At 35.5% G+C, this 25,660-nt stretch overlaps 1 protein-coding gene across 1 annotated transcript in view; it reads right to left on the bottom strand.

Annotated features, from left to right (window-relative positions):
- Positions 1-25,660, bottom strand: part of cemip (cell migration inducing hyaluronidase 1) — a 274,166-nt gene that overhangs the window by 181,274 nt on the left and 67,232 nt on the right. The gene's annotated exons all lie outside the window — the stretch shown is intronic.

The raw sequence follows: 25,660 nt of genomic DNA on the forward strand, positions 1-25,660 counted from the left end.
TGGTTTACCATCACAAACATTAAAAAATGTACATCATAATGTGATAATCACTCAAAAAATATTTAATAGTTGCATGCAAATCTGCAAAAAGCATTTTGAACATTTTGTGCGAGCTTTATAGCTGGTGGGCACTGACTTAATTATAATCGGATTTACAAATATAGACCCCCTGCATGTTGTTTACATAGGGAAATTTCGCACATGCGTACAATCCTGGAGGACAAAAAGGCTATTCCTTTATTATTCCGATGCCGCCCCAGAATAATTCCGTTATTTCAATAAAACTTAGAGACGTAGATATTATTAATTTCGTGCTGTGCTTAAAAGCAAAGAGAGAAACCGTGAGAGTACAGCTCAAAACCACGTCTTTCTCGCTCTCTGTATCAGAGCAGCTACTGTATTGCTAACTCGCTGTTACAGTCTCTTACTCTGCAGTTGTGCAGTCACACTGTCTGGGTTCATGAGCGCCCCCAGCGATGAGACACGAGAACTGCCTGCCTCACTCCGCATCTGTTCTCCATCGTTTATCATCGCTCCTCATCACACAAATCACGTTACACACTCAGTTGGTGACAATAAAAACACAGTACATTAAATACATAAGTATATTTATTTATTTATTATATATATATATATATATAACATGTTATATAATATATATTATATAACATGTTTTATATATATATATATATATAACATGTTATATATATATATATATATATATATATATAACATGTTATATATATATATATATATATATATATATATATATATATATATATATATATATATATATATATATAATGCTATGAGCAAGTGGATGAACCCCTTGCTCATAGCATTGACAAGGTGAGTACATAAATGTATTGCTCCTTATATGTGGTAGATAGCTACAAATATGGTAATCTAAAATATTTTTTTTCTGTGTTTTCTTTCAATACCAATTTTATTCTCTGAAGAATGTCATGGATATGTAGTTGAACTTTCAATGAAATCTATTGACTGATTTATTTACAGGTTGCATTCTAATCATTAACAAATGAGAGAAATCTAGCCAAATTTGGTAATAAACTGACATAAATTTGGGACGTGGTGTAAAGTACATGACAAGCATGCTCTTTCAAGTTAAACAAGGGCAATTTTTTTGTCAATAAAGCAGTGCTTAACTTGGAAAGTTAAAATATGAGAAAATACATAGCATTTGATAAAAAAAATATATATACGTTGTTCATTTCCAAATGGTGCACTTCTCTCCAGAAGCAATTTCAATGTATTGCTGAAAACATAACTCAAAAGTGAAAAGCATCAAGCTATTAACACATATGTCAGCAAAACAGATGAAGTCATGATTTAAACCCCAAAATGCATTTTAAACACCAATCTTGTTTAATTTGATTAAATAATAAGAAAAGTATTAATACATAAATAACAACATTAACATAGATTTGTTTTCAAAATGAAACAAATTTATTAATTTGATTACATAAATAAGAAGAAGAATATTAGTACAAAAATAACAACATTAATATAGATTTGTTTTCAAAATGAAAAAAAATTGATTAATTTGATTAAATAAATAATAAGAATATTAGTACATAAATAACAAGAACAACATTAGGAACTATTTTTTTTTATTTTGAAAACAGATCATTTCTTTGACATTTTTTGTATTTCTTTCCCTTTAACTTCCACTCGGGCCTCAATTTTGCCATTCTCCAAATCCGCATCAAAAGGCTGCCATAGTTCAGTTGAGACAAATAAGGTTCTATCATTCTCAAGGAGAACTTCTTTCATATTTGTCTCATCACTTTCCATTACACCGATTATTACAACCTCGATGTTGTCCTCCTTTTGAGCCTGTGAATACAGTACAGACAAATATTAGTTTATATTATAAATATAATTCTGTTTGTGAGTTTCATGTTGTCATCTAAAGACGAGAACAAAAAAATAATCAAGATCAAGACTAAATGTAAAAGAAGAAAAAAATAACTTGATAATATGTACTGTTTACTTCTGATTTACATTTCATAAGTTCCTTTTTTTTGCATTTCAGGAATCAGAAAGTTCAAAGTGCTTCATATATTTAAAATAATTTACAGTACCCAAACGCAAATCAAGCAACAATAAGCATATCATTTTGTCACCTGACATCATCAAAATCATTAATTTTGTGGATGTTGGTTGCAGATCTGTGGTACATTTATGTTAATTGTTGTTTTTCTTTTCTTTAAGTGTTGTTTTCAAAATGCATAATGGACTTGAGCTAGAAAATATTGAATTGTTAACTGGATGTTAGCATGTATTGGCAATAAGGTATTCACTGACTTTGAAATTGACAAAAAAAATTTAGGTGTAACTCTGAGCAATAGTACATGAAACTTTGTGTATATCTCAAAATTGTTTAAATAGGTTAAATTAGAAGGCTTCAATTTTAAAAGAAGTCAGTTAAAATTTCTACATCAAAGTAAATTGAAGTTTACCTCATCTGGATTTGACAACATACCTCCACTTTTGTATAAGCGGTGCTTTGGAGCTGTGGGCCATATCCATGATCTCTGCATGTCACATGTGAGATATGGACATATTGGCCCACGCTGAGTTCCACCAGCGCTGCCTCTCGCCATAGTGATAATTCCATTGTGCAGCTGCCCTGAAATTACAAGCATGATTGCCAAATTAGACATGTATCATGTAGTTCTCTAATGTCAATAAATAGATACTTTGTCTGACCACAGGCTACACAATAACATACAAGCTAGTTTTGCGTTGTCAACTTGAAATTTTTCAGATTAGTTCAAAGTTGCAGTAGACAACTTCTACAATATGCTTTGTACATTTTTTGTGTCAACTATTTCTCTCTATACTGTAGATCCTTCACATATCAACACATCTGATATATCAGTTCATATATTGGTTGATTCACATTCTTGCCATGAGAATGTCACATATGCAAATACACTTTTTCATATGGAAAGTGTATTTTTGCACTGCCATGTACAAAATTACACACGAGCATCTCAGCCCTGTCAATCATTAGTGTACATGCTGCTCATTTCCACCCAACCTGTGCAAGGAGTGTTACTTTACTGTAAAGTGAATTTTCATTCTTAAGTGCAAGTGGCATTAAGAACTTAGTTTTCCTTTCCCACAGATTATCTGTTTTTGTAATAACTGAAAACAGTCAGAGAACTGCAGCTTTGAATAAATCTTAAAAACAAGTTATCACACCTCTTTCAGTTTTGCATGGCGGATTGGTACTTCAATTTTCCCAGCTCTAACCAGTCGAACCACAGAAAACTGAAAAGTCAAAAAAGAAGAGAAAAAATTTTTTTTTTCTTGAGTTAACATATTGTTCTGTAATGGGGCACTTCATGTTATCATGTAGTTAGTTGATATCTACAGCTAGCAAATTTAGTCTGACATTAAATTATGAAATTACAAGAAATATAAAAATTCATACCTCGACAATTTCACCTTTTGTACTCATCAGGCCTCCCTCCACCGTTACTTTATCTAAACAGATAAAGGGGGCTGGCGGATCCAACAGCGCCTTTGCCTTCTCTGTGATCTCCATCGTAATGTTGACTTTAGGACCCTTGAAAAACTGTGTTGTCGGCAGGATGTGCATGATGAAGGGTGGCTTATTGCCTCTCAGGGCATATCCTCTTAAAATGTAGGAATCACCCTCTGTGATTGTTTTTTTGTTGCTTTCAAATATGGTCAATTTGGAAACCGAATTGCCATCTGTAACAATGGCCAGCTGGTTGGTTTTACTTTGGAGGGCTTTGGCATTTCCATTTGCCAGCCCCCAGCTTGTAACTCTGACCTCCTCTTTTATTTGCAAAACCCTGATGTTTACTGGGGGCGGCCTAAAAAAGGGTGTGTCAGGTTTCTGAGACAGGATTTTAGTTAAAGCCATCCTAAGGGTAAAGAAAAAGAGAGAAACTCAATTTTAATAAATGTCAATTACAAACACCATGAACAGTCAATTGTGCCAATCTGCTGAACCCAACACTTTAATGGGGGCCCATAATTCTAACTTGCAGTTTACCTGGTGTTAAACAGCAGCAGGTAAGCTGCTATTCAGCGGCTGTTGAACTGATCAGTTTGCCAGCTGCTGCCATTTCGGTAGTAGCTGGTAAACAGCTGCTTTTGAAATATTAAATGAGTCTTGGGTCTAAATGGCCGTTTTGTCTAATTTTGAATTTACCCTTATATTTTCACCATAAAAACTATTTTCATTTCCTTGTATGGTATCATTATTTTCAGCACAACCTAAGCTTCATGATTTTACAGTGTTTGTTTCATTTTGACAAAATGCATTTTCAAATTGGATGAAAAAAACACACAAAAAGAAAATCTGAGTAAAGAAAATCATATTTGTACTATAACATAAAAAAAAATATTGATTAAATCTTTTTTAGAGCCTAAAATGAAACTTTCTTTTGTACATTTTAAGAACATAGCCAAAAACTAATTAGTATACATATTTTTACAGCACATTGCGGACAATTTCCCAGGCGTTTGTTTTCCTTTATTTCCACGTTGCCTATGTCTAAATCTGCCCGGAGACGAGAAACACAAAATGGCCGACAATGCTTTCTGATTGGTTGCATCAGACGTGTGGTACGTCTGAGGATATCGGAAAAATGGACTTAATGTTGCACTCATTCACTTTTTGATCATAATACATAACGTTTTGCACCGATAGGTGGCGCAAACAGGATCGAACATAGTTCTGGTTTTATTTCAAAGTTTACTAAGAAAAACACTTGGATCCATATAAAAACACTACTTTTATAAAGTTCGAAATCTCTCATCTCCGACGGACTTGAACTCAACACTTCTCATGCTGCCTTTTTTTCTTTTTTTCTTTGAGTGGCTGAAGAGGTTTTGCCCATTCCAGAGCGGCGTCAACTCTAGAGGGTTGTTAACCTAACCAGAAACTTTTTAATTATTTAATATATATTAAATATATTTAATATTAAATATGTTTAATATTTATATGTATTTCAGTTCAACAGTGCAGGCCGCCTCCGCCAAACGGCGGCTTTAACGTTGGACAGACGTTAGGCTGTAACTTGCCGTTGAAACCGGTGTGCCCCTTAAAGCTGAAATACCAATAATATGTACAATTTTCGATTTTCCACAAATGTGGACGTTAGTTATTGGATTTATTATTATTATTATTATTATAATATCGGGCACCACCAATTTAAAAGCGCCCGTTAAATCTCACCCGGGTGGGCTTTAGCCCAGCAGCTAGTTGCGCCCAACGCGGACCTCAGGTGGGCCGTTCTCGGCTCCGCAATTAGAAAAATACTGTAATATCTAAGTTTTTAAACGGAAAAATTTCCAGAATTTCGAATGGGAAAAAGTACAAATTTGTCAGGAGAAAAAAAATCCAATAACTGAGTTTAACACTTCTTTGAAACATCATGAAACAAAAATAAATACATTGTAACATTCTACCTTCGTTGAATAGTTATTTATTTCTTATTATTACATTTACATGAAGCTCGAAACATATAGAAATTAAGCTGGAAATTAATAATTTTCATAAAACTTACTTCTCCACCGACTCCACAAAGAATGACTAACGGCTACTTGGATCGAATGTATTTATAGATAAAGCGCTCGTGAGCGTCTTCACAGCCTGCCAAGTAACGTCTAGCACGTTACAGTCACGAGCCAGATTTTATGCCCAGTTCTGATTAATATCCCTGCCAGCATGCCTAGGTGAGCCCGTATGGGGAAAAGGAGGCAGTATTTTTCCAATTGTGGAGCCGGGGAACATATGAACATGTAGGAGTTAATACTCATACATGTCTTAGGAACATGTGTAATTATTTTATATACAAGAAAAAAGTCAAGTTCCATTTTAGATCTTTAAGAGGTTAGTGTGCTAAAACATTTGTCCTAATACATGTCCAAAAATGGCTAATTGGAGATTAAAAGTAATTGGTATTGAAAGAAACACAGAAAAAAAATTATTTTAGATTATAATATTTGTAGCTATCTACCACATATAAAGAGCAATACATTTATGTACTCACCTTGTCAATGCAATGAGCAAGTGGCTCATCATCCTACTATGGTCAACCAGCAGAAGATGCCTCAGCACTGCTCAGCTTAATTGGGTTCAAATCAAGGAACTGTTGACGTCAGGGCCCAGAGGGTAACTTTTAACTAGTGTGTGTGTGTGTGTGTGTGTGTATGTGTGTGTGTGTGTGTGTGTGTGTGTGTGTGTGTGCGTGTGTGTGTGTGTGTATATAATTTTAAAAAATAACCAAACTGCATATTTAGTTTATTTTTAAGCCCATCTGTCATTTGACAGGTCATAATTAGACGATAATTATGATAATTATTAATTATAAATAAATAATTAAATAATAGTCCATGAGGTAGGGGAGGGTGTCCTGGACTAAAAATACACAGTCATTCCATCAATAGACAGCTAGTATCAACAACAACGAAAAAAGTAACTACTTTTAAGGTTGCTACAATTTAGATACATTTGCTACATTTCATGGGCCGCACCTCCAGGTCTCGTTTCCTCTCTCTTATTGGGCAGCCTCGAAGGATCAGCTAAATTATGGAAAATCAGTTCATACATGTTTTTAACCATTTTATTGGCGACGTACAGACAGGAGGAGCTGCCGATAGATAGATAGATAGATAGATAGATAGATAGATAGATAGATAGATAGATAGATAGATAGATAGATAGATAGATAGATAGATAGATAGATAGATAGATAGATAGATAGATAGATAGATTTATCTATCTATCTATCTATCTATCTGTGGTTTTTATACTATAAACCACAGGGTGAAAAAATCTTTATAAATGATTTTATATTATTTTTCCATGACAGGTGAGGCTCTGCCTCTCCTGCCTCACAGCACATCACTTTATCTATCTATATAGATAGATAGATAGATAGATAGATAGATAGATAGATAGATAGATAGATAGATAGATAGATAGATAGATAGATTGATTGATTGATTGATTGATTAGTGACTTGCGGTGAGGTTCATACCTGATGAGGCACCGACTTAATTATAATCGGATTTACAAATCTAGACCCCCTGCATGTTATTGTTTACATAAAGAAATTTCTCGCATGCTACAATGCTGGAGGGCAAAAAGGCTATTCCTTTACATGCCATTCATGATTCCGTGATCTCAATCAAACTTAGACATGTAGATATTATTAATTCTGTGCTGTGCTTAAAAGCAAAGGGAGAAACCGTTAAAGTGCAACTCAAAACCACGTCTTTCTCGCTCTCTGTATCAGCACAACTACTGTGTGGCTAGCTCGCTGGACGGCTCGCTGTTACCATCTCTTACTCTGCACTTGTGGAGTCACAATGTCTGGGTTCATGAGCGCCCCCAGCGATGAGACACGAGAACTGCCTGCCTCACCTCTAATCTGTATGGCGTTTGCCGTCTCAAATAATATGCCATTTATGATCGCTCCTCAACACACGAAACATGTTGACACACACAGTTGGTGAAAATAAAAACACAGTACATTAAATACATAAGCTAAATCATGGAAAATAGGTTCATACATTAAATGTTTTTAACCATTTTATTGGCGACGTACAGACAGGAGGAGCTGCTCTCATAGAATGGCAACCGGTGCTCTTAGCGAGAGGTTGCGCAATCACAGGTGAGGCTCAGCTCGGTGCTGCCTCACCGGCTTCGCTTCCAAGCATTTTAATGGGAAAATTCAGCGATTTTGAAGAAAAAACATCATCATATTTTAGTCAAATGATAAATAGGGACTTTATAGGACAAACCACAGGGTGAAAAAATCTTTATAAATGATGTTATTGTTATATATTATTTTTCCATGATGACAGGTGTGGCTCTGGCTCTCCTGCCTCATCTGACAGCACATCACTGATTTTATATCTATCTATCTATCTATCTATCTATCTATCTATCTATCTATCTATCTATCTATTATATATATATATATATATATATATATATATATATATATATATATATATATATATATATATATATATATATATATATATATATATATATATATATACACACAGACCATAATTTAGCTAACTATGGTCTTTTTTATGCTCTGTTTCACTTTTTGACTTTTTCAAATAATTCAGGTTGCACACAAACTTCTGCGTCTTCAGCTGAATTCTGCAACACCTTTGCTAAGTTCCACTACTGGGCAAAGGATTTTTACAATATATGACTGTAGCTTTCTTATGCTTTTTTCCAACTTCCTACTCTTTGTTCTCAAGTTTCTTGTATTTCTGCATCAATCATTCTGCAGAAATGCTTCTTTGGCCCTTTATGTTTAGTTTCACACATTCAACTATTTGTGGTTATGTTCTGATTTCTTTTTCAGCTAATTTCTGCACTTTGCTACGTATCACTGTTCAACTATTTCAATTTCTTCTGCTTTTCCCTACTTCTTACGCTTTTCTCAACTTTTTCTTGCATTTCTGCTGCAGTCATTCTGCAAATATGCATTCTCACGGCTGTTTCGCTAGGAACAGCTATTTTTCTAGTTATTATTATTATTATTCTGTCTTCCGTACGTTTTACAAAGTCCTACTACTTCTACTATCTTTCACTAATTGTACTAATTCATATATCAAAACGTTCAGCTCCTTCTGGAGATTTATGCTATGACTTTTGGTAAACTTCACTATTGCACTTTTTGAAATAATTGCCCTTTTGTGCAAATTTTTGCCCCATTCATTCCTATGGTGGAATTCACTAACTGACGTCAGTTACTAGAGGGGACACTCTACTAACTGCCGTTTTTGAACTTTTTTCTGCTTTTTGACAAACAAAATGATGCTGTTCATACATATTTCACTGTAGAGAAATAATTTATGCATTAAAATGTAGCTACGTGTGTCTACTTTATGGAATTATTAGTATTATTGCTCTGGGTCTTACTGTTTTCTGCCAAACTCCTCTGGAGTACAGCCATGACACACTTTCTCCTATTCTTTCAATGTATTTTTGTCTTGTGCCCTGTTTTGATCTGTTTCTATGCATTCTGCAAGTGTACTTTTCTGTTTTGCCTTCTGGTTTTACTGGTTTCTACTGCCTTCCACTGGTTTTACTACCTTTCAGCTTTTCAACTTTTCTCTATGCCTTCAACTTCCACTGTTTTTATCTCTTTCTATGCATTCTGCAAGTCTGCTTTTCTGTTTTGCCTTCTGGTTCTACTGGTTTTTACTATCTTCTAAGTTCTTCTGCAATTTTTATTCAATTTTAGCAATTAATATATGAAAATGTTCTGCTTCTTCTGATCCTTTTTGCTTTTGGTTTTGCTGTTTTACTAATTCAAATATTTCTGGTTTTTCTGCTTCCCTTAATGTAAGCTTATTGCTGTTTCACTGTTCAACCGTTTCAACTATTTATGGTTTTGCACTAATTTCCTCTTGTGCTAATTATGATATTTTTACGCTGTTTCACTTTTAGACTTTTCAAATAATTCATGTTGCACAAAAACTTCTACTTCTTCAGCTGAAATCTGCAAAACCTTTACTAAGTTTCACTCCTTCAAATATTTCTGGATCTGTACTAATTTGATAGATGGATAGATAGATAGATAGATAGATAGATAGATAGATAGATAGATAGATAGATAGATAGATAGATAGATAGATAGATAGATAGATAGATAGATAGATAGATAGATAGATAGATAGATAGATAGATAGATTAGTGACTTGCGGTGAGGTTCATACCTGTTGAGGCACCGACTTAATTATAATCGGATTTACAAATCTAGACCCCCTGCATCTTATTGTTTACATAAGGAAATTTCTCGCATGCTACAATGCTGGAGGGCAAAACGGCTATTCCTTTACATGCCATTCATGATTCCATGATCTCAATCAAACTTAGACATGTAGATATTATTAATTTCGTGCTGTGCTTAAAAGCAAAGGGAGAAACCGTTAAAGTGCAACTCAAAACCACGTCTTTCTCGCTCTCTGTATCAGCACAACTACTGTGTGAGTAGCTCGCTGGACGGCTCGCTGTTACCATCTCTTACTCTGCAGTTGTTCAGTCACAATGTTTGGGTTCATGAGCGCCCCCAGCGATGAGGCATGAGAACTGCCTGCCTCACCTCTAATCTGTATGGCGTTTGCCGTCTCAAATAATATGCCATTTATGATCGCTCCTCAGCACACGAAACATGTTGACACACACAGTTGGTGAAAATAAAAACACAGTACATTAAATACATAAGCTAAATCATGGAAAATAGGTTCATACATTAAATGTTTTAACCATTTTATTGGCGACGTACAGACATGAGGAGCTGCTCTCATAGAGTGGCAACCGGTGCTCTTAGCGAGAGGTTGCGCAATCACAGGTGAGGCTCAGCTCGGTGCTGCCTCACCGGCTTCGCTTCCAAGCATTTTAATGGGAAAATTCAGCGATTTTGAAGAAAAAACATCATCATATTTTAGTCAAATGATAAATAGGGACTTTATAGGACAAACCACAGGGTGAAAAAATCTTTATAAATGATGTTATTGTTATATATTATTTTTCCATGATGACAGGTGTGGCTCTGGCTCTCCTGCCTCATCTGACAGCACATCACTGATTTTATATCTATCTATTTACCTATCTATCTATCTATATATATACAGACCATAATTTAGCTAACTATGGTCTTTTTTATGCTCTGTTTCACTTTTTGACTTTCAAATAATTCAGGTTGCACACAAACTTCTGCGTCTTCAGCTGAATTCTGCAACACCTTTGCTAAGTTCCACTACTGGGCAAAGGATTTTTACAATATATGACTGTAGCTTTCTTATGCTTTTTTCCTACTTCTTATTCTTTGTTCTCAAATTTTTCTTGCATTTCTGCTGCAGTCATTCTGCAAATATGCATTCTCACGGCTGTTTCGCTAGGAACAGCTATTTTTCTAGTCAGTGAGAATGCATTCAATGCATTCTCACTACTAGTGTTTCTGTTTCCCTTTATTATTATTATTATTATTATTATATAATGTTCCGTACGTTTTTTGTCGTTTAACTACTTCTACTATCTTTCACTAATTCTACTAATTCATATATCAAAACGTTCAGCTCCTTCAGGAGAATCTTGCTGTATCTTTTGGTGAACTTCACTATTGCCCTTTTTGAAATAATTGCCCTTTTGTGCAAATTATTTGCCCCATTGAAATACATGGTGGAATTCACTAACTGACTTCAGTTACTAGAGTGTACACTCTAGTAACTGCCGTTTTTGAACTTTTTCTGCTTTTTGACAAACAAATTGATGCTGTTCATACATATTTCACTGTAGAGAAATAATTTATGCATTAAAATGTAGCTACGTGTGTCTACTTTATGGAATTATTACTATTATTGCTACAGGTCTTACTGTTTTCTGTCAAACTCTTCTGGAGTACAACCATGACACACTTTCTCCTATTCTTTCAATGTATTTTTGTCTTGTGCTCTGTTTTTATCTGTTTCTATGCATTCTGCAAGTCTACTTTTATGTATGCCTTCTACTGGTTTTACTATCTTTTAGCTTTTCAACTTTTGTGTATGCCTTCAACTTCTACTGGTTTTACTATCTTTTAGCTTTTCAACTTTTGTGTATGCCTTCTACTGGTTTTACTACCTTAGCTTTTCAACTTTTCTCTATGCCTTCAACTTCTACTGGTTTTACTATCTTTTAGCTTTTCAACTTTTGTGTATGCCTTCAACTTCTACTGGTTTTACTATCTTTTAGCTTTTCAACTTTTGTGTATGCCTTCAACTTCTACTGGTTGTAATATTGTTTAAGGTCTTCTGCAATCTTTAATCAATTTTAGCAATTCATATATCAAACTGTTCAGCCTCTTCTGCTCCTTTATGTTTTTTGTGCTGCTATGTTTCAATTCTTCAAATATTTCTGCCTTTGTAATAATTACTGCTTCTGCTATTTTCCTATGTTGCTATGTTTCACTGTTCATCTGTTTCAAGTATTTGTGGTTTTGTCCTGATTTCTGTTTCATCTAATTTTTGGTCTTTGCTACGTTTCTCTGTTCAACTATTTCAACTATTTCAAATTTTTCTGCTTTTTCCTACTTCTTACGCTTTTCTCTACTTTTTCTTGCGTTTCTGCTGCAGTCATTCTGCAAATATGCATTCTCACGGCTGTTTCGATAGGAACAGCTATTTTTCTAGTTATTATTATTATTATTATTCTGTCTTCCGTACGTTTTTTGTCCTTTAACTACTTCTACTATCTTTCACTATTTGTACTAATTCATATATCAAAACGTTCAGCTCCTTCTGGAGATTTATGCTATATCTTTTGGTAAACTTCACTATTGCACTTTTTGAAATAATTGCCCTTTTGTGCAAATTTTTGCCCCATTCATTACTATGGTGGAATTCACTAACTGACATCAGTTACTAGAGTGTACACTGTAGTAACTGATGTTTTTGAACTTTTTCTGCTTTTTGACAAACAAATTGATGCTGTTCATACATATTTCACTGTAGAGAAATAATTTATGCATTAAAATGTAGCTATGTGTGTCTACTTTATGGAATTATTACTATTATTGCTACAGGTCTTACTGTTTTCTGTCAAACTCCTCTGGAGTACAACTATGTCACACTTTCTCCTATTCTTTCAATGTATTTTTGTCTTGTGCTCTGTTTTAATCTGTTTCTATGCATTCTACAAGTCTGCTTTTCTGTTTTGCCTTCTGGTTCTACTGGTTTCTACTGCCTTCCACTGGTTTTACTACCTTTCACCTTTTCAAGATGAAGATGCCTTCATCTTCCACTGTTTTTATCTCTTTCTACGCATTCTGCAAGTCTGCTTTTCTGTTTTGCCTTCTGGTTCTACTGGTTTTTACTATCTTCTAATTTCTTCTGCAATTTTTATTCAATTTTAGCAATTAATATATAAAAATGTTCTGCTTCTTCTGATCCTTTTTGCTTTTGGTTTTGCTGTTTTACTAATTCAAATATTTCTGGTTTTTCTGCTTCCCTTAATGTAAGCTTTTTGCTCTTTCACTGTTAAACTGTTTCAACTATTTATGGTTTTGCACTAATTTCCTCTTGTGCTAATTATGATATTTTTACGCTGTTTCACTTTTTGACTTTTCAAATAATTCATGTTGCACAAAAACTTCTACTCCTTCAGCTGAAATCTGATTATCACTGATTATCTATCTATCTATATATCTATCTATCTATAGCCATAAAAAATCGCTGTTCTTGACATAACAAATAAAAAACTAAGTTATACAAAAAATTTGATGTTCTCTCATCAAATTTGTAATGTCAAGAACAGCGATTTCTATCTATCTATCTATCTATCTATCTATCTATCTATCTATCTATCTAGATAGATAGATAGATAGATTAGTGACTTGCGGAGAGGTTCATACCTGGTGAGGCACCGACTTAATTATAATCGGATTTACAAATCTAGATCCCCGGCATGTTATTGTTTACATAAGGAAATTTCTCGCATGCTACAATGCTGGAGGGCAAAAAGGCTATTCCTTTACATGCCATTCATGATTCCGTGATCTCAATCAAACTTAGACATGTAGATATTATTAATTTCGTGCTGCGCTTAAAAGCAAAGGGAGAAACCGTTAAAGTGCAACTCAAAACCACGTCTTTCTCGCTCTCTGTATCAGAGCAGCTACTGTATTGCTAACTCGCTGTTACCATCTCTTACTCTGCAGTTGTGCAGTCACAATGTCTGGGTTCATGAGCGCCCCCAGCGATGAGACACGAGAACTGCCTGCCTCACTCATCTGTTCTCTGCCGTTTATGATCGCTCCTCATCACACAAATCACGTTACACCTTAGTTGGTGACAATAAAAACACATTACATTAAATACATAAGCTAAATTATGGAAAATAAGTTCATACATGTTTTTAACCATTTTATTGGCGACGTACAGACATGAGGAGCTGCTCTCATAGAGTGGCAACCGGTGCTCTTAGCGAGAGGTTGCGCAATCACAGGTGAGGCTCAGCTCGGTGCTGCATCACCGGCTTCGCTTCCAAGCATTTTAATGGGAAAATTCAGCGATTTTGAAGAAAAAACATCATCATATTTTAGTCAAATGATAAATAGGGACTTTATAGGACAAACCACAGGGTGAAAAAATCTTTATAAATGATGTTATTGTTATATATTATTTTTCCATGATGACAGGTGTGGCTCTGGCTCTCCTGCCTCATCTGACAGCACATCATTTATTTTATATCTATCTATCTACCTATCTATCTATATATATATATATATACAGACCATAATTTAGCTAACTATGGTCTTTTTTATGCTCTGTTTCACTTTTTGACTTTTTCAAATAATCCAGCTTGCACACAAACTTCTGCGTCTTCAGCTGAATTCTGCAACACCTTTGCTAAGTTCCACTACTGGGCAAAGGATTTTTACAATATATGACTGTAGCTTTCTTATGCTTTTTTCCTACTTCTTTGTCTTTGTTCTCAAATTTTTCTTGCATTTCTGCTGCAGTCATTCTGCAAATATGCATTCTCACGGCTGTTTCGCTAGGAACAGCTATTTTTCTAGTTATCAGTGAGAATGCATTCAATGCATTCTCACTACTAGTGTTTCTGTTTCCCTTTATTATTATTATTATTATTATTATTATTATATAATGTTCCGTACGTTTTTTGTCGTTTAACTATTTCTACTATCTTTCACTAATTCTACTAATTCATATATCAAAACGTTCAGCTCCTTCAGGAGAATCTTGCTTTATCTTTTGGTAAACTTCACTATTGCACTTTTTGAAATAATTGCCCTTTTGTGCAAATTTATTGCCCCATTCATTCCTATGGTGGAATTCACTAACTGACATCAGTTGCTAGAGTGTACACTCTAGTAACTGACGTTTTTGAACTTTTTCTGCTTTTTGACAAACAAATTGATGCTGTTCTTACATATTTCACTGTAGAGAAATAATTTATGCATTAAAATGTAGCTACGTGTGTCTACTTTATGGAATTATTACTATTATTGCTACAGGTCTTACTGTTTTCTGTCAAATTTCTCTAGAGTACAACCATGTCACACTTTCTCCTATTCTTTCAATGTATTTTTCTCTTGTGCTCTGTTTTTATATGTTTCAGTGCATTCTGCTTGTCTACTTATATGTATGCTTTCAACTTCCACTGGTTTTTAATATCTTTTAGCTTTTCAACTTTTCTGTATGCCTTCAACTTCCACTGGTTTTTAATATCTTTTAACTATTCATCTTTTGTGTATGCCTTCAACTTCCACTGGTTTTTAATATCTTTTAGCTATTCAACTTCTGTGAATGCCTTCAACTTCCTCTGGTTTTTACTATCTTTTAACTATTCAACTTTTGTGTATGCCTTCAACTTCCACTGGTTTTTAATTTCTTTTAGCTTTTCAACTTTTCTGTAAGCCTTCAACTTCCACTGGTTTTTAATATCTATTAGCTATTCAACTTTTGTGTATGCTTTCAACTTCCACTGGTTTTTACTATCTTTTAGCTATTCAACTTTTGTGTATGCCTTCAACTTCCACTGGTTTTTAATTTCTTTTAGCTTTTCAACTTTTCTGTATGCCTTCAACTTCCACTGGTTTTTACTATCTTTTAACTATTCAACTTCTGTGTATGCCTTCAACTTCCTCTGGTTTTTACTATCTTTTAGCTTTTCAACTTTTGTGTATGCTTTCAACTTCCACTGGTTTTTACTATCTTTTAACTATTCAACTTTTGTGTATGCCTTCAACTTCCACTGGTTTTTAATTTCTTTTAGCTATTCAACTTCTGTGTATGCCTTCAACTTCCACTGGGTTTTTCTATCTTTTAACTATTCAACTTTTGTGTATGCTTTCAAATTCCACTGGTTTTTACTATCTTTAAACTATTCAACTTTTGTGTATGCCTTCAACTTCCACTGGTTTTTAATTTTTTTAGCTTTTCAACTTTTGTGTATGCCTTCAACTTCCACTGGTTTTTACTATCTTTTAACTATTCAACTTCTGTGTATGCCTTCAACTTCCTCTGGTTTTTACTATCTTTTAGCTTTTCAACTTTTGTGTATGCTTTCAACTTCCACTGGTTTTTACTATCTTTTAACTATTCAACTTTTGTGTATGCCTTCAACTTCCACTGGTTTTTAATTTCTTTTAGCTTTTCAACTTTTCTGTATGCCTTCAACTTCCACTGGTTTTTAATATTTTTTTGCCTTTAAACTTTTCTGTATGCCTTCAACTTCCACTGGTTTTCCACTGGTTGCATTTCTGCTGCAGTCATTCTGCAAATATGCATTCTCACGGCTGTTTCGCTAGGAACAGCTATTTTTCTAGTTATTATTATTATTATATAATGTTCCGTACGTTTTTTGTCGTTTAACTATTTCTACTATCTTTCACTAATTCTACTAATTCATATATCAAAACGTTCAGCTCCTTCAGGAGAATCTTGCTTTATCTTTTGGTAAACTTCACTATTGCACTTTTTGAAATAATTGCCCTTTTGTGCAAATTTATTGCCCCATTCATTCCTATGCTGGAATTCACTAACAGACGTCAGTTGCTAGAGTGTACACTCTACTAACTGCCGTTTTTGAACTTTTTTCTGCTTTTTGACAAACAAAATGATGCTGTTCATACATATTTCACTGTAGAGAAATAATTTATGCATTAAAATGTAGCTATGTGTGTCTACTTTATGGAATTATAAGTTTTGTTGCTACAGGTCTTACTGTTTTCTGTCAAACTCTTCTGGAGTACAACCATGTCACACTTTCTCCTATTCTTTCAATGTATTTTTGTCTTGTGCTCTGTTTTAATCTCTTTCTATGCATTCTTCAAGTCTGCTTTTCTGTTTTGCCTTCTGGTTCTACTGGTTTCTACTGCCTTCCACTGGTTTTACTACCTTTCAGCTTTTCAACTTTTCTCTATGCCTTCAACTTCCACTGTTTTTATCTCTTTCTATGCATTCTGCAAGTCTGCTTTTCTGTTTTGCCTTCTGGTTCTACTGGTTTTTACTATCTTCTAAGGTCTTCTGCAATCTTTAATCAATTTTAGCAATTCATATATCAAACTGTTCAGCCTCTTCTGCTCCTTGATGGTTTTTGTGCTGCTATGTTTCAATTCTTGAAATATTTCTGCCTTTGTAATAATTCCTGCTTCTGCTATTTTATGCAGTTTCCTATGTTGCTATGTTTCACTGTTCATCTGTTTCAACTATTTGTGGTTTTGTTCTGATTTCTGCTTCAGCTAATTTCTTCTATTTGCTATGTTTATTGTTCAACTATGAACTATGTTCAACTTTTTCTGCTTTTTGACAAACAAAATGATGCTTTTCATTCATATTTCACTGTAGAGAAATAATTTATGCATTAAAATGTAGCTACGTGTGTCTACTTTATGGAATTATTACTATTATTGCTACAGGTCTTACTGTTTTCTGTCAAACTCCTCTGGAGTACAGCCATGTCACACTTTCTCCTATTCTTTCAATGTATTTTCTTTTGTGCTCTGTTTTTATCTGTTTCAGTGCATTTTGCTTGAGTACTTTTCTGTATGCCTTCAACTAATACAGGTTTTACTATCCTCTAAGGTCTTCTGCAATCTTTAATCAATTTTAGCAATTAATATATCACAATGTTCTGCTTCTTCTGATCCTTTTTGCTTTTGGTTTTGCTCTCTTTTACTCCTTCAAATATTTCTGGTTTTTCTGCTTCCACTAATTTAAGCTTTTTGCTGTTTCACTGTTCAATAGTTTCAACTATTTTTGGTTTTGCATTATTTTCTCTTGTGATAATTGTGCTCTTTTTAAGCTCTGTTTCACTTTTTGACTTTTTAAAATAATTCATGTTGGCCACGGCCTTATGGATATGAAAATATCCATATATAAAAAACTATATAAATATAGTGATTTATGATATATAATTTATGATATAAAAAATATACATATACATATATTCTCACATATTTCATAGCCTAAAAGATGTGAAAAAAGCCGGTTAGCGAGTTGCTAACTGTCCTGCAAAACCTTTACTAAGTTTCACTCCTTCAAATATTTCTGGATCTGTACTAATTTGATAGATAGATTGTAGATTGTAGATAGATTCTCACGGGGAAACCGTGAGAGTACAACTCAAACCACGTCTTTCTCGCTCTCTGTATCAGAGCAGCTACTGTATTGCCAACTCGCTGTTACCGTCTCTTACTCTGCAGTTGTGCAGTCACACTGTCTGGGTTCATGAGCGCCCCCAGCGATGAGACACGAGAACTGCCTGCCTCACTCCGCATCTGTTCTCCGTCGTTTATGATCGCTCCTCATCACACAAATCACGTTACACACTCAGTTGGTGACAATAAAAACACAGTACATTAAATACATAAGCTAAATTATGGAAAATCAGTTCATAAATTAAATGTTTTAACAATTTTATTGGCAACGTACAGACAGAAGGAGCATGGCAACCGGTGCAGTTAGCGAGAGCTTGTGCAATCACAGGTGAGGCTCAGCTCGGTGCTGCCTCACAGCACATCACTGATTATCTATCTATCTATCTATCTATCTATCTATCTATCTATCTATCTATCTATCGCCATAAAAAAATCGCTGTTCTTGACATTACAAATAAAAAAACTAAGTTATACAAAAAATATGATGTTCTCTCATCAAATTTGTAATGTCAAGAACAGCGATTTCTATCTAGATAGATAGATAGATAGATAGATAGATAGATAGATAGATAGATAGATAGATAGATAGATAGATAGATAGATAGATATTAGTGACTTGCGGTGAGGTTCATACCTGGTGAGGCACCTACTTATTTATAATCGGATTTACAAATCTAGACCCCCTGCATGTTATTGTTTACATAAGGAAATTTCTCGCATGCTACAATGCTGGAGGGCAAAAAGGCTATTCCTTTACATGCCATTCATGATTCCGTGATCTCAATCAAACTTAGACATGTAGATATTATTAATTTCGTGCTGTGCTTAAAAGCAAAGGGAGATACCGTAAAGTACCACTCAAAACCACGTCTTTCTCACTCTCTGTATCAGCGCAACTACTGTGTGGCTAGCTCGCTGGACGGCTCGCTGTTACCATCTCTTACTCTGCACTTGTGGAGTCACAATGTCTGGGTTCATGAGCGCCCCCAGCGATGAGGCATGAGAACTGCCTGCCTCACCTCTAATCTGTATGGCGTTTGCTGTCTCAAATAATATGCCATTTATGATCGCTCCTCAGCACACGAAACATGTTGACACACACAGTTGGTGAAAAATAAAAACACAGTACATTAAATACATAAGCTAAATCATGGAAAATAGGTTCATACATTAAATGTTTTTAACCATTTTATTGGCGACGTACAGACATGAGGAGCTGCTCTCATAGAGTGGCAACCGGTGCTCTTAGCGAGAGGTTGCGCAATCACAGGTGAGGCTCAGCTCGGTGCTGCCTCACCGGCTTCGCTTCCAAGCATTTTAATGGGAAAATTCAGCGATTTTGAAGAAAAAACATCATCATATTTTAGTCAAATGATAAATAGGGACTTTATAGGACAAACCACAGGGTGAAAAAATCTTTATAAATTATATATTATTTTTCCATGATGACAGGTGTGGCTCTGGCTCTCCTGCCTCATCTGACAGCACATCACTGGTTTTATATATATATATATATATATATATATATATACACAGACCATAATTTAGCTAACTATGGTCTTTTTTATGCTCTGTTTCACTTTTTGACTTTTTCAAATAATTCAGGTTGCACACAAACTTTTGCGTCTTCAGCTGAATTCTGCAACACCTTTGCTAAGTTCCACTACTGGGCAAAGGATTTTTACAATATATGACTGTAGCTTTCTTATGCTTTTTTCCAACTTCGTACTCTTTGTTCTCAAGTTTCTTATATTTTTGCATCAATCATTCTGCAAATATGCTTCTTTGGCACTTTATGTTAAGTTTCACTCCGTCAAATATTTCTGGTTGTGTACCAATTTCTGCTTCAGCTAATTTCTGCTGTTTGCTATGTTTCACTGTTCATCTGTTTCAACTATTTGTGGTTTTGTTCTGATTTCTGCTTCAGCTAATTTCTGCTCTTTGCTACATATCACTGTTCAACTCTTTCAATTTCTTCTGCTTTTCCCTACTTCTTACGCTTTTCTCAACTTTTTCTTGCATTTCTGCTGCAGTCATTCTGCAAATATGCATTCTCACGGCTGTTTCGCTAGGAACAGCTATTTTTCTAGTCAGTGAGAATGCATTCAATGCATTCTCACTACTAGTGTTTCTGTTTCTCTTTATTATTATTATTATTATTCTGTCTTCCGTACGTTTTACAAAGTCCTACTACTTCTACTATCTTTCACTAATTGTACTAATTCATATATCAAAACGTTCAGCTCCTTCTGGAGATTTATGCTATGACTTTTGGTAAACTTCACTATTGCACTTTTTGAAATAATTGCCCTTTTGTGCAAATTTTTGCCCCATTCATTCCTATGGTGGAATTCACTAACTGACGTCAGTTACTAGAGGGGACACTCTACTAACTGCCGTTTTTGAACTTTTTTCTGCTTTTTGACAAACAAAATGATGCTGTTCATACATATTTCACTGTAGAGAAATAATTTATGCATTAAAATGTAGCTACGTGTGTCTACTTTATGGAATTATTAGTATTATTGCTCTGGGTCTTACTGTTTTCTGCCAAACTCCTCTGGAGTACAGCCATGACACACTTTCTCCTATTCTTTCAATGTATTTTTGTCTTGTGCCCTGTTTTGATCTGTTTCTATGCATTCTGCAAGTGTACTTTTCTGTTTTGCCTTCTGGTTTTACTGGTTTCTACTGCCTTCCACTGGTTTTACTACCTTTCAGCTTTTCAACTTTTCTCTATGCCTTCAACTTCCACTGTTTTTATCTCTTTCTATGCATTCTGCAAGTCTGCTTTTCTGTTTTGCCTTCTGGTTCTACTGGTTTTTACTATCTTCTAAGTTCTTCTGCAATTTTTATTCAATTTTAGCAATTAATATATGAAAATGTTCTGCTTCTTCTGATCCTTTTTGCTTTTGGTTTTGCTGTTTTACTAATTCAAATATTTCTGGTTTTTCTGCTTCCCTTAATGTAAGCTTATTGCTGTTTCACTGTTCAACCGTTTCAACTATTTATGGTTTTGCACTAATTTCCTCTTGTGCTAATTATGATATTTTTACGCTGTTTCACTTTTAGACTTTTCAAATAATTCATGTTGCACAAAAACTTCTACTTCTTCAGCTGAAATCTGCAAAACCTTTACTAAGTTTCACTCCTTCAAATATTTCTGGATCTGTACTAATTTGATAGATGGATAGATAGATAGATAGATAGATAGATAGATAGATAGATAGATAGATAGATAGATAGATAGATAGATAGATAGATAGATAGATAGATAGATAGATAGATAGATAGATAGATAGATAGATAGATAGATAGATAGATAGATAGATAGATAGATAGATAGATTAGTGACTTGCGGTGAGGTTCATACCTGTTGAGGCACCGACTTAATTATAATCGGATTTACAAATCTAGACCCCCTGCATCTTATTGTTTACATAAGGAAATTTCTCGCATGCTACAATGCTGGAGGGCAAAACGGCTATTCCTTTACATGCCATTCATGATTCCATGATCTCAATCAAACTTAGACATGTAGATATTATTAATTTCGTGCTGTGCTTAAAAGCAAAGGGAGAAACCGTTAAAGTGCAACTCAAAACCACGTCTTTCTCGCTCTCTGTATCAGCACAACTACTGTGTGGCTAGCTCGCTGGACGGCTCGCTGTTACCATCTCTTACTCTGCAGTTGTTCAGTCACAATGTTTGGGTTCATGAGCGCCCCCAGCGATGAGGCATGAGAACTGCCTGCCTCACCTCTAATCTGTATGGCGTTTGCCGTCTCAAATAATATGCCATTTATGATCGCTCCTCAGCACACGAAACATGTTGACACACACAGTTGGTGAAAATAAAAACACAGTACATTAAATACATAAGCTAAATCATGGAAAATAGGTTCATACATTAAATGTTTTAACCATTTTATTGGCGACGTACAGACATGAGGAGCTGCTCTCATAGAGTGGCAACCGGTGCTCTTAGCGAGAGGTTGCGCAATCACAGGTGAGGCTCAGCTCGGTGCTGCCTCACCGGCTTCGCTTCCAAGCATTTTAATGGGAAAATTCAGCGATTTTGAAGAAAAAACATCATCATATTTTAGTCAAATGATAAATAGGGACTTTATAGGACAAACCACAGGGTGAAAAAATCTTTATAAATGATGTTATTGTTATATATTATTTTTCCATGATGACAGGTGTGGCTCTGGCTCTCCTGCCTCATCTGACAGCACATCACTGATTTTATATCTATCTATTTACCTATCTATCTATCTATATATATACAGACCATAATTTAGCTAACTATGGTCTTTTTTATGCTCTGTTTCACTTTTTGACTTTTTCAAATAATTCAGGTTGCACACAAACTTCTGCGTCTTCAGCTGAATTCTGCAACACCTTTGCTAAGTTCCACTACTGGGCAAAGGATTTTTACAATATATGACTGTAGCTTTCTTATGCTTTTTTCCTACTTCTTATTCTTTGTTCTCAAATTTTTCTTGCATTTCTGCTGCAGTCATTCTGCAAATATGCATTCTCACGGCTGTTTCGCTAGGAACAGCTATTTTTCTAGTTATTATAACATCTTCTTCCATTACCGTTAATGCGGCTCGTACCGCTGCGAGAAACCCCACAAAAGTGGTATCAAAACGTGCGGCTCGATCCCGACATTGGAGCTATTACTTTTATTGGGATTCTGTGTAAAAATGACGACATAAATTGAGAAAAACGAAAAAACGTGAGTCTGAGGAACTCGCAGCATCACTAAGATTTCTCTCTGAAACACACACACAGGACAGTGGAGGTCTGACTCCAAAACTCTGTTTAACTCCCCCTCACAGGCACAAATAGAGGCCTATTGATCTCAAAGTTGGTCATGACATAGATACACATGCCTGCTCCTGTAAAATGTTTTCAAAATTTTCCTAGGGCTTATGGTTTTTTGTCAGGGTCCTGGAGACCGACGCTGGGTGTCTCACAAGTATAGAAACCAGGGAGAGAGCCAGCCCAGGTGCAGATCATTAATTACCATAGCAACGGGTCCTAGACAGGAGTAGTCACAGCGCTGAATCAGATCTCACAATGCATTGTGGGAAGAATACATATTTCCTGTGACTATTCATGTTTTGCTTACATAAAATTATTACTGATCTGAATTTTTGAATGTTAATTAGAATCCTTAGTATGAAAATTGATCTTTTTTTTAGAAATTAACAATTACCAACTTTATTCATGTTTTTTTTTATTATTTTGGAACCATGAGTGAGAACAACACGTGCGAAGCTTATAGTCGTCGGTCTCGGATTGAATTTCACTGACTTGGGGTTTTTACCCTGCTTTTCAATGGTAACTCATATTGTCATAATACAATATTTACAGTTACTGTGTTGTGGTGGGGTAAGCATGTCAGATATGCATACATCTATTTTTCACGGCAAACTTGAAAAGCTGGGTTTAAAGTGATACGTGCAGTTGGCAGGCCCCTTAAAATTTCTGCAGGAATTTTCTAGTTATTTATTATTCTTCCATCACCGTTAATGCGGCTCGTACCGCTGCGTGCCCACCCACAAAAGTGGTATCAAATCGTGCGGCTCGATGCCGAGAAGGGAGCTATTATTTTTATTGGGGATCGGAGTTACGACGGCGACGTAAAAAGTGAAAAACGAGCGAAATTTCCAACTGCCGAAACGCAGAGTGTAACTGACACCAACTGCCGCTTTTTTAGAGTGAGAAACAGGGTGGAATTTTGACCCAAAAATAATTTTGAAATCGCTCTCATGCGTGCAAAAATTGGTCTATTGGTATGAAAGTCGGTCATGACATTGATACGAATGCCTGCTCCGGTAAAATGTTTTCAAAATTTCCCTAGGGCTTACGGTTTTCGGTCCAGGTGCTTCGGAGCAAAGTTTTGGGACAGGACTAACTGACGCTCCTCTCCAGTGTTTTACATACATTTCTGAAAAATCTCTGAGCTCAGCGCACACCATTTTTCTCTCGTCACTGCAATTACTGTGAATGAGCTACAGATATGAATCGCGGTACTAAATGAGACGACAAATAGCCCTCTCATATGCTTCAAACGGTTTTTGGATCGGACTTACGGAACCCGAACGGGAAGCAGTCGTTCGGACTGCTTTTTCCATTAAAACTGACTGGGTGTCTCATAAAGATAGATAAGTCTGACACACACAGGGCACTTTCATCACTATAGCAACAGAATGCAGAGAGGGAGAACTGCTGGGGTTTGGACTACAAAGACTCTGTAGTTCTAAATATGGCGGAACACTTTAATACAGAGGGCAGAGCAGAAGGTCAGAACTACAACATGGCGGAACACTCAATTATTACAGAGGAGGCCTGAGCTGGCAGTTAGAACTACTTCCTGTTTTGGGCATTATACAGGTGGATTAACCAAACCACTGTTACACATTGGATTAGTGTGGTTATGAAAATTAAGTTTACTGAAAGTTTCAAAATAAAACTCTGAAAATTGCACTGACAAAAGTGCATCGCCGTAGGCGATGCAAAAATGAAAATCTTTTTTTTATGTTTTTTTTCTCAGGATAGTGAACTGCCTTGCGCAGCAAGGCAGTTCATTAACATTAGCATTTCATGGTTGTCTTAAAGATTGAAATCCTTCCCCAGCTTTCTGTCTCACACACACAGCAGTTGGCTGAGGGCCAATCGCTAGAGCAACAGAATCCAGAGAAAGGCTGCTGGTTTGGACTACAAACCAGCAGCCATAACTGCCATAACTGTAGTTCTATCTATGGCCAAGACTCAGTTAAAATAGAGGCCTGACCAGCATGTCAGAACTACAACATGGCGGAACACTCAGTTATTACAGAGGAGGAGTTGGCTGGTATTATAAACTACTTGTGCTTTGAGCATTATATAACTGATTTAACCTGATCACTATTACACATGAAATTAGTGTGGCAATTTCAAATGAAGCTTATTGAAATTTTTCAAAATAAAAGCCTTGACAATTTTTACATCATGTAATTGCTCTTTTTACATACATTTCTGCAAAAAGTTCTGAGCTCAGCGCACACCATTTTTCTCTCATCACTGCAATTACTGTGAATGAGCTACAGATATGAATCGCGGTACTAAATGAGACGACAAATAGCCCTCTCATATGCTTCAAACGGCTTTTGGATCGGACTTACGGAACCCGAACGGGAAGCAGTCGTTCGGACTGCTTTTTCCATTAAAACTGACTGGGTGTCTCATAAAGATAGATAAGTCTGACACACACAGGGCACTTTCATCACTATAGCAACAGAATGCAGAGAGGGAGAACTGCTGGGGTTTGGACTACAAAGACTCTGTAGTTCTAAATATGGCGGAACACTTTAATACAGAGGGCAGAGCAGAAGGTCAGAACTACAACATGGCGGAACACTCAATGATTACAGAGGAGGGCTGAGCTGGCAGTTAGAACTA

The sequence above is a fragment of the Poecilia mexicana genome, unplaced genomic scaffold, assembly GCF_051168715.1.
Source record: "Poecilia mexicana isolate PSO_F unplaced genomic scaffold, ASM5116871v1 scaffold_3, whole genome shotgun sequence".
In the NCBI taxonomy this organism is placed as follows: domain Eukaryota; kingdom Metazoa; phylum Chordata; class Actinopteri; order Cyprinodontiformes; family Poeciliidae; genus Poecilia; species Poecilia mexicana.